At 40.3% G+C, this 10,779-nt stretch overlaps 1 pseudogene; it reads left to right on the top strand.

Annotated features, from left to right (window-relative positions):
• Nucleotides 1-243: 243 nt before the first annotated feature.
• Nucleotides 244-6,260, top strand: LOC113769257 (annotated as a pseudogene).
• The last annotated feature ends 4,519 nt before the right edge of the window (nt 6,261-10,779 follow it).

Genomic DNA, 10,779 nt, shown 5'->3' with positions numbered 1-10,779 from the left:
TTACTTGTGTTTAGTTACTTACCCTGATCTGTTGATCTGCCTGACAGGCTATCACTTGAGTTCCAGTGAATCTGTGAGATGGCACAATTGGATGATATATATAAGGAAATCGAAATTCTTCGAAATGAAATAGAGGTCCAAAAGAGACTAGCCGAGCATTGGGAAAGGCAATGGAAACACGAATATTCGGAGAAAATTAAGTTATTGCACGAGAACATAGAACTAAAAAGACAATACGAAGGGATGCCTGAAGAGGTTATAGCAATGGCACAAGGTAAAACTTTTACGAAGAAACCAGAAAAAGCCCAAAGGATAGCAATTTCAAGGGCACAAGTGAAGGGCTTCCATTCAAGAAAAAGGGATGTACCTAGTGAAAATCAAAGTCAAGAGCAAGGCGAACAAGATAGGCCGCCCTTTAAAGTAGGCCGAGAAGCTAGTGGTGTGAAAATTTTGGAGACATCAAAAGAAGGTACTCCGAGAGGAGCCTCAGCTGGAGGAGGGCAACTAAAAGCTGTCTCACAAGGAGATCAAACTTTAATCCTCCACTTATCTTGTGGCTATTGTGGAAAAACCAATCATACTAAGGAGAATTGTTGGAAAAGAGGGGGAGAATGCCTGCGATGTGGGAGTACCAAGCATTGGATTGCTGATTGTTCAGTTCTATTACGAGAAAAGAAAAGGGCCCATAACTCGACCAAGACCAACCCTGGACCGTCAAAGGAGGAAGGGAACGTAGAAGGTACGATTCGTGATTCCTACTATTTAACTCAGTTTTGGCTATAGTGAGACCTGAGAGTCGGAAACGAATATATAAGGAAAATACCCTATGTTATTCGAAGTGCATGTATGAATTTCGAGGACGAAATTCTTTTAAGGAGGGGAGATTGTAACATCCCGAATATTAGGAGGTTGTTTGTGAAGAAAATATTAAAGTGTATTTCTTTGGGTTGATTTAAAACCTTATTTTGGTTTAAAAGACTAGAAACCCTAATATTGTAGCCAAAAACCCTAGTTCACTTGTGACTAACCGGTTTTCCTAAATGTCTCATATTTTAATTGAAACCCTAATTTTAATTACTGGAATTGGAAAATTCCTCACGTTTTCTTAAAAATTTCTTTTTATTTGAAGATTATCATTTATTAAAGCCCTACTATCCAATTATTCCATGATAAGTGTAAATAAACCTAGAAAATAAGGTTTTACGCTTCGGTTTCAAGTTTGGAGCAAAATTAGGGTTTTCGCGATTTTTCGCCGGATGAATTTTCGGTACAGAGTAAGGATTAAATTTGGAGATTAAAAGTGACTTTTGAGTGAGAAATAATATGTGATTAGTATCAATGGTATAAAGTTAGTGAATGGGAAGTAAAATGTGACGACCCCACTTCTCCCAAGGGCGAACCCAAGGGTATCGGCGGGCCGCCTGCCTAGCTCGCGCCAGGACTCAAAACTTAAAGTTCGAAAGAGCACTAAATACAATATATACAATCCCAAAAGTTATATTCGCATCTTCAAAAGTCTCGAGTCAAACCACTCTAATATACTACAATCACAACCAGCAGAAGATAGACCCTAAGAAAGGTCCTTATACAAACCACCAAAACAAAAACAAACATTCTAACTATTCAACTATTACAAGCCAATCTAACTATACTAGTATACGAGCCAAAAGTCCCCGCGTCGGCCCCTGCTAAGGAAAACAAAAGGAAAGGGGTAAGCTATATGCTTAGTAAGTAAACAGGGGCGAAAACATAAATTTCACATAACAGTTACACAATAAGAGTAAAGCAAAAGCAGAAAAGTAACATCACATAATAAGGATACGGGTGGCTCCAAAGCCAATTCATGTGCCATGTATGATCTCCTGCCGACACTCCGTCGACCGCAAAAATAGTCCGTAGAACTTCACTTGTACACCCACCGACACCTTATCACCCTCACTGGCCAGTCACCTCACAAACTTGCCCGAGCGAACGAAATCACAAACTTGAGCTTGAGTCACAAGCTCGGGTCACAAACTTGGTCACCTTCTCGGTGAACCGGATTCACAAAATTGGTTCATAACATGAACCCACAAACTTGGTCACCTTCTCGGTGAACCGGATTCACAAAATTGGTTCATAACATGAACCCACAAACTTGGTCACCTTCTCGGTGAACCGGATTCACAAAATTGGTTCATAACATGAACCCACAAACTTGGTGACCTCAGACTAAGTTGGACTGCCTTCGACCAAGCCCTAACCGGCTCGAATAGTCCAACCAGGTCAAGAGTTCGCCCCAAACTCACAAACTTCACAAAATTATTCAAAATCACAAACTTTGCAAACTTCACAAACTTTATTCGAAAGTCGCCCCGAGCCACAAGCTCAAGGGTTTTGGTTCCAAAAGGTTCATATACAGATGCCAAGTACAATTATACATTCAAATTAGGGTTTAGGTCGAGTGCGATAAAGTACACCCTCGCCTAAGTGCCCTTTTCACATATCTCAAACACATAGCAAAGAAAACACACCAAACCGGCCTGAATACTTACTCAGAAACTGAAATAGCAAAAGTACGAAGTCGGATCAAAATGAACAGCTAGTAGTGGGCCCCACCAGTTCCGCCCAGCTCACCACCGTCTGAAATAGAAGATTGTGTCACATAATATCGGAAACGGCTACTATCGTGCCTAAAACAAGCAAAACGGCAAAAACGGCACGCGCGCACATAAATATGACGAACGGAAACGGAGACGGCCGTTAGCGGAAACGGCAGATTTGACACTCGTTTCTAGTTTACTCATAAGTTGAGCTACGAATATCGGATTAAGGCATATGAGACGCCATATCGAAGCTTAAAGGATGAACAACAACTGTTATGAAGACATCCAGAACTGAAACTGGAGGCTTTAGTCCCAAATGAACCAAACACAATCACTTACGAAATCTGGCAAATGCACAAATGGTCAGTTTTGAGTGCAAACTGTTTTCTATGCTACACATGGTCAAAAGAGCTGAAAATTGGCAGTTAGATAGTTCATTCCAAATGGAACAACTTTCATGAAGGTCGGCAACCCAAATTCGGAACGGAAATTGGTCATCAGGACCAAAACAGATTTCTGGTCATTTTCACGGGCAAGCCTTGTTTGCTCGGCTATATCTCAGGTTTTATAAATCCGATTCATGAAATTCCAAGGGCGTTAGAAAGCTCTGATATAGGGCTATAAGTTTAGTGTTTTGGTCGGAAGTCCAAACAGCTTGTAACTCAGTCAAATGTGAAGCCAAAGTTCCAGCCATAAACTTTCCAAAAACGTACCAGAATCACAAACCGTATTTGACCTCAATATGCGGTAATGGCACCAAATTCACTACGGTTATCGGATGGGGGTGTAAGACCCACCGTTTCGAAGCTAAGAAATAGGAGTACAACAATGTAGAAGGCCACTCAGTCCAAATCCTAGCACAACTAGGTCAAATATGCAAAATACAAATCCAGAATTACCAAAACAGGTTTGCAAATCACATAAAACTGTAATCGGTATATCTCAGTCCATACAAGTCCAAATGCCGAAATTCCAAAGGCATAAGTTAGCTAAAACGTCCAGCTACATTTCATCAGAAGACACCAACAACAAAATCCAAACCAATTCCAGTGAAAACAAACGATTACTATTGCAGTTCGGACATTCTGTTCACCAAAAACAGCAACAGTAAAAACGGCATAACTCACTCTATACTACTCCAAATGCCCTGAAATTTTGCAGGCACTTCAACCTCATCAATACCTACAACTTTCATGTTTTGAGTCAAGGCCAATTCGGCCTCTATCTAGGACCAAAAATTTCGGACAGAATGAAGAACCAAGAACCCTAATTTTCCAGATTTTCTTCCAAACCCAAAATTGGTTGCAATTGTCCACTTTTTCCACCTTCTAGCTTCATTACATAACATTTCCACTCATCATACGTAGCCACATCATAGTAATCATATGCAACCAGCAAAAATCCCAAATAAATAGAAAACTTCATCAATCTTGACTAAAATCAAGAAATAGTCCACAAAATCACACTTATAATAACCACAAATTATTTATTAAGCATCTTAGATAGAAGAGAGGGGTTCCATAGTCACTTACCTTAGAACCAAAGAAGAGAGACCACTTAGCACCTTAAGCTTCCAACCAACTTCACCACACAACTCACTATTGTAGACACCAAATTTTTGGTGTTTTATTATTTATTCATTTGCTATTCGTTTTTATTTGTTCTATTTTTATTCGTCACATTTAGTTTTATTTACTTTTAGTTTTAGTTATTTTAGCCATTTTAGCTAGAATTTCTCAAAGGAAAAAGAAAAGTGTTCAAAAAAACATGTTTTAGTTGTTTAGGATTTAGTTTCATTATTTAAAGAAAAAAAAGGAAAAATGAAAAATGAAAAATGATGATGATTTGGAAATTGCATTTTTTCGTTGTTTCTAGTTTATTTTTCATCCAATATTAATTAAAGTGTTTTTTGTTATTTATTTCTGTTGTTTTAATGTTGTTGCAAAAAAAAAAAAAAAAAAAGAAGAAAATGCGGCATGCAAGCTGCGTTTTGGCAAAGCTTGCAAGGAAGGGCTTCGGACAGCCCTTGGCTGTAAATACAGAAGAGGGCTGGGAGTGTTTAGGGTTGTGAGGTTTCCATATAAATAGAAAGAGAGCCAGCAGCCGCAGGGGGGAGGTTCTCGGATGAGGTGAAAAAGAAAACAGCGGAGAGAAAAGGAGAGCTTTGGTTGGCGGCGGTAGAAAGAAAAAGGCTGCGGAGGCTTATTGGAGTGAAGGACGGAAAAGAACTAGAAAGCTACTAGGGTTTCTGGGGAGCGAGGGAGAGTTTCTGGGACGGCAAAAAGAAAGGAAAAACTGAGAGGAGAGAACGGCTAAAAACTGGAGAGAGCAGGGAGTTTTTGGGGGGCTAGCAGCGATTCCCCAAGATGCGTTTGATGAACAGCAACGAAGGTCGGATATCTATACCTACGAGGCGCCGTGGCACATATACGCCATGAACTAGAGCGTCCGCAGGGACCAAGAATACCGGCTAACCATCGCCAGTCTCATGAAGCAGTATCCCAACCGCCTGGAAATCGTCCAGCTCGATGACACCAACGGCGAGATCCGCTCCGACCCCAACCTCTGCTTCGAGCATCCCTATCTTCCTACCAAGATTATCTTCATCCCTGACAAGGAGTACCAGAAGCCCGACCTCCTCGCCACCTCCAGTGACTGGGTTTGGAGGGTCGCCGACGATGGAGCCCGTGTCGACATGAAGAGCTTCCTCAACAACAACCGCAACAGCGAGTTCTCCGACCTCCTAACCTCCTTCGACTGGAACGAGGCCGAGCCCAAGCGCATCAGCGCCTCCAGCGTCGACACCACCTGCACCATCTGGGACATCGACCGAGAGACCGTCGACACCCAGCTCATCGCCCACGACAAGGTAGACGTCCTGGACATCCACCTCCCCACGCTTCCAGTCGTGGAATCGCAGCGGCACCAGGCCAGTGTCAACACCATCGCCTTCTCGAATAAGTTTCAGATTCTGAGGGTATGGCTCGATCCCAGGTAATCGCTACCGTAGCTGCAATAACCGTTTTCTTATCCCTTGTTTGAATCGCACGCATGCTTTTTTTAGAACTGAGTATGATATTTTTCTGAGTTGCTTGTTCACTTGGATCATGGTTGCTTAATCTAAAGTTGTTAGTTGCTTAATCCTAGTTGAAGTTGTGTATTTGAACTAGAAAATCTGGGTCAGTTTGCAAGCAAAGTGCAGCAATTTCATTCTTGGTTGATTGAAGCTTAATAGAAAATAGCTGCAGAAAATGATATCTGAAAAATGCAGAAATGTTTTCGATGTTCGCGGCTGGTCTTTCTTTTGTTCGTTCATATGTTCCAGTAGCAGTTTTCCTTGCGTTTCTGTGAATCTTGGGGTTTGCTTAAGAGCATGTTTGAGGGGTTTTTGGTTTGGGCAGCATTACGCCAGATTTTAGTTGCTGTTTTTCTTTTACAAGGCATGCGTGTGATTAGCAACTTAGAAAATAACAGCCATCAACCCGGATTTTCCTGATTTGATCTAGCAATGATAGTGTATTATTTGGCTTGGTTGATGATTTGGGGGATTGTCTTATGATCATTTGATTCAAAAGTTGTTATTGGTTGGTAATGTTTGGGTTGGTAATGCTTCAGGCTGCGGTTGAAGGTAAACCAGAAGATGAGAAACAAAGGCTTCGTGCATGCATGAAATAATTCTTTAAAATTGCCTCTTAACCCCCTCAAGTTTCACCTTATGCTACTATGACCCACAAAATTGAGAAAACTAATCAATTGGGTCCCTGTGATTTTTGCAGCAATGCATTATGACCCAACCAATTGAATAATGTCCTCAATTTGGTCCTTGGCAGCTTTAATTTTTGCAATTGCGTTGCTTGCTTTACTTCAATTAACTACCATGCTTTGTCATTTGCATTTAAGCCATAACTTTAGAGGCTTTACGATCAAGTGAGCTTTGTTTTTGCACATTTTCTTTAATTTTTCCAAATAAATTGGTACCTTGACCATTTCTTTTATTTTTGAAGATAAATTAGTAACTTCACCTCATTAGGGCGTCAATTCAAGGGAGGTACATTCTATCCCTCATTTGCACTTCATTTTTTTCCTACGTGCTCCTACGTGTTATGTGAATATGCATGTCTATTTCGCTTTACTTGCTTCCCTTTAATTCCTTGCGTTTATTTCATTTACTTTACTTTTATTTAAGTTATTCATTATAGGGTATGTGTACACCTCTTGGCTTGTAATAGATAGGGCTTGGCGAGCTTTCTTGTCCATTTTCCCTTTCCCCCTTTGTCTAAGGTATTCATTATGGGGTATGTGTACACCTCTTGGCTTGTAATAGATAGGGCTTGGAGGAGCATTCGATGAAGACCTATCGAAGACGTGTGCCTAGCTAGCAAATGTAATAGTTAGGGCTTTAATTGCCTTATGTGTCTTGCCTGCTTAGTTGTTACATGTTAATTTGCTTTGTTAGGGCCTTGCATCTAGTCGAGCATGCTAAATGTTATGTGCTACGTGTTTACGAGTGTTTGGCATGTCTACTCGCTTTCCATAGTGTGGATGAATGGAATGGATGAATGTACGTCACCACACTAGTCCAACGCTAGTTGTGGCTTATTTTTTTTTGTTTCCACTAGTCTAATGCTAGTAGGAATTCATAGAAAGGGCTAGTCCAACGCTAGACCCAATAGGATTTTTCCTTTGTTTTTCATTAATGCATTGTTTGCCTGTTCACTACATATCATGCATTTTTCCTTAGTTTTATCATCTGGCATGCTCCTCGATTCCCCTTGCCCCTCACTTTAGGTCTTGCATCTCATGCTAGTTAGGGTACATTTGCCTGAAGAGTCCCCTTCTGATAAGGGAAACGAGCGAGTGTGGCTACTCGATAGCCTTAGCACGCTAGTTCCCCCTTCTATCAAAGGAAAAATCAAGTCACAAAGTTAGGACTCCCCGTTCCCGTTTTGATGCATTCCTATAGGATTCACGCATTTCATTCATTCACTATCACTTACTGTATATTCCATTCCTCTTTCTATAGTCTCACTTCACACTACTTTCATTTTACACGTTTTTATTCAACTACTTACACTCTATACCATATCACTCGCACACATGCACTTAATGGCGTTTTCACCTTATTATTCTTCACTTACCTTACCTTGTAAAGACATTTGCACACCTCCACTTATATCTTATTACTTTTATCATTTTCTCACTTCACACAAACTCACACTTTCACATGGCATGCATTCCACTCATTTTACGTCATTTAGGATTACGTGTGACCTCTCCAAAGGATCATTATTGGGCTTCACAATTAATGTGATTGGCACCACTCAACCTTTGAAGAGAAATTTCCCCCATGTCCCCCTAGGTCTAGGTTTTTGCATTCATATAGACATATCCAACACGCGATACATACCTTGGGTAGAAAAATTAGGAAAAATTGGTTTAAGTCACGCAACTAGCCTTGGCTAGGTCGAAGGGGTGCCTTGGATTTTTATCCTTGCCTTCCCCTTCGTCAAATGTGACCCCCGATCCCTCTTTTGGTTACGTAGACCCAAAAGTTCTCTAAAAGGGTTTATTTACTTTTTTCATTCAAAAACAAAAATCATTTTTGGGTGACTTGGTACACCCTAACTCTATACCAAGTGGCGACTCCATTTTTGATACAAAAAAACCCTTTTTGAACTTTATATGGCCAAATCGTCGCATTATCGAGTCTCATGGCCTTTATTTTCATTTTGCACACGTTCACACACACACTACACACACCACACTCATCATTCAAAAAGTGGGGCGCGACAGTTGGCGACTCCACTGGGGACTTCCTAAGTGGGTCCAAGCATTTGACTTAGCCATTCGTTTCCTGTTTCTACCCTTTTTATGCATAGCATTTGGATATTAGGCTTGCATTTTCCATTTTTAGGGCCTTTTTGCCTCGCGCGCGTATCCAACTATTCCCTCACTCACGTATGTGTGATTGGTTGATTGGATGTATGTTTACTTGTTATCTCGCGCTTGCATTGCATTTTGGGAGGTATGGGTCACCCTAGAGCCTCGCGTTGGTTCTTGACCCTTCCCCTCCAAACGAGCACTAGCATACGAGCATACGCTTTACTTCTTTTATCCCTTTTATTTTTCTTTAGTGGCTTGTCACGCCACTCTACCCTATTAGGATTAGGTGACTCACTTGGACATGTGATCACGACACGATGTGTGTGTAGCATGTTCCAATGGGTCACTCAATCTTCCGCTTAAAGCTATTGGTTGATAGCCTTTAGCTTTTGGTCGAAGATTGAGGTTTTGATAGATTCACTCAAACACGTAGCCGTGACACGATGTGTGCGTAGCGGTGTTTGGGGAATCGCTCGAGCCACCGACAAAGAATCTTGGGATTGATGACCCTTGATTTCTAAGTCTGAAGGCTCGGGGACCTGAGCTTATCGAGTCTAGATGCATTAGCGAACCCCAACCTCATGCATCCATAGTAGAATTGCCTAAGGTAGAGTCTGCCTTATCCTGTTAGGGACACTATTCACGAGGGGAGGGGTCCAACCCCTTTTTCCTTTTTATTGCTTTGTTTCTTTGATTGCTTTATCTTGTTGTTATAATGTGTTATGTGTACTATCAATTGCACTAACCATTTTTTTGTTTTCTTGGCCTGCATTCATGTGCCATAGCAATAAGGGGCCTCTTTGGCACTCTTTTAGTGACTCATCCACTAGATAGCTCACATGTCTAAATTTCAGTCTTTGCACTTACCTTTCAGTAAATACATTTCATGTTTAGACCTTTTCCCCCGTTGCATTATTTATATCCTTTAGGCCATATTTGTCACATATTTATATCGCTTTAATAAACTGGCATCACGCATAAACCCTAGAAAGGGAATGCCATTTAGGGGATCCCGTGTTAGGAATAAACCACCCCATGTCTCGGATATATAATCCAAATGAGACTTGCACGTTTACCTTTCTCGTACCATCCGAAGGGGTAGTGCACAAGGTAAGGTAAAGATCCGATCATTTTCATGAAGCAATTTTTGGAATATGAGCATCTAATAATCACTTTTTGGCCATTTTCTCAAAATTGGTAAAATTCCCTTGCGTAAAAGGACATTAATTCGAAGAAAATTCACAAATGATTCCTCATTGTTGAGACGATAAATATAGAGGCCAAATTTTGATTTTAGAGGCTCATAGACCAAGGCATTGTAATGATTTCTTGAAACCACCCAGTGGGCGAATAATTCAATCGATTTTTGAACAAATCATCCATCTTATCCAATCCATTTTTTTCAATTCATTCAATTTTAGTACAATCTAATCATTTTTGAATAAATTCATTTCATCCAATTCATTTGACCAATTTACCCTTTTTAGGGTCTTTTGGCCAATTTACCCATTTTTAGGGCAACCGAGCCGATTTTTGAATAGATCAAGTTTCGTTCAATCTATTTGATCGATTTACCCTTGTTAGGGTGATTTGATTAATTTTGGATAAATTAAATTTCATTCAATTCATTTGACCTGTTTCCCTTTTTAGGGTAATCCGGTCGATTTTTAATAAATTGTTAATTTTATTTGACCAATTAGGATTTCATTGTCAAATTCCAAATTGGGAAATCTAGTCGATTTCGAGAAAAACCGTCCATTGCATCCAATCACTTGATCAATTAGGGTTTTGACCCGTAATTCACTAAGAAATTTTATCAACAAATTCCGATCTCTTCGATAGGAGTTCGTCAAGGTCAAACCTATGCGTTTTGCAAATCAAAGGTGATCAATCTGTTCGGACGTTGTCCTCATTTTGACAAATCTCTCGTCACTCCAATTGACCAAATTTTTCAAAAAATTATTTTCCACTCAATGAGTTGATCAGATCCATCAGGTATGGTATGGTGCCTACCTTAGAGGATTGCATTTTCATGCTAGGCCTACCCTTGGCATAAAAAGGGTTCCCCCCATAGGACATGCATACCGATTTTGCAGTTTTGTCTACTAACTCGGGGTATTTTTCTTTTGTTTCCCCCCTCCCTTGCATTCATAAAAATGTTTCAATAAGGCAAAAATATTCTTCTATATCTGATGATAATTTTAATCCAATAAAGTTTGAAGAGTACAAGTGTTATTTGATTCTTGGGCAGATCCTACGATGAAAGCATAAATGATCTATCTGGAAGCTCTACGCTAAAGCCTCTGAGAGA

This window comes from Coffea eugenioides, chromosome 4 (assembly GCF_003713205.1).
Source record: "Coffea eugenioides isolate CCC68of chromosome 4, Ceug_1.0, whole genome shotgun sequence".
Taxonomy (NCBI): Eukaryota; Viridiplantae; Streptophyta; class Magnoliopsida; order Gentianales; family Rubiaceae; genus Coffea; species Coffea eugenioides.
This window is presented reverse-complemented; position numbering and strand designations above follow the sequence as displayed.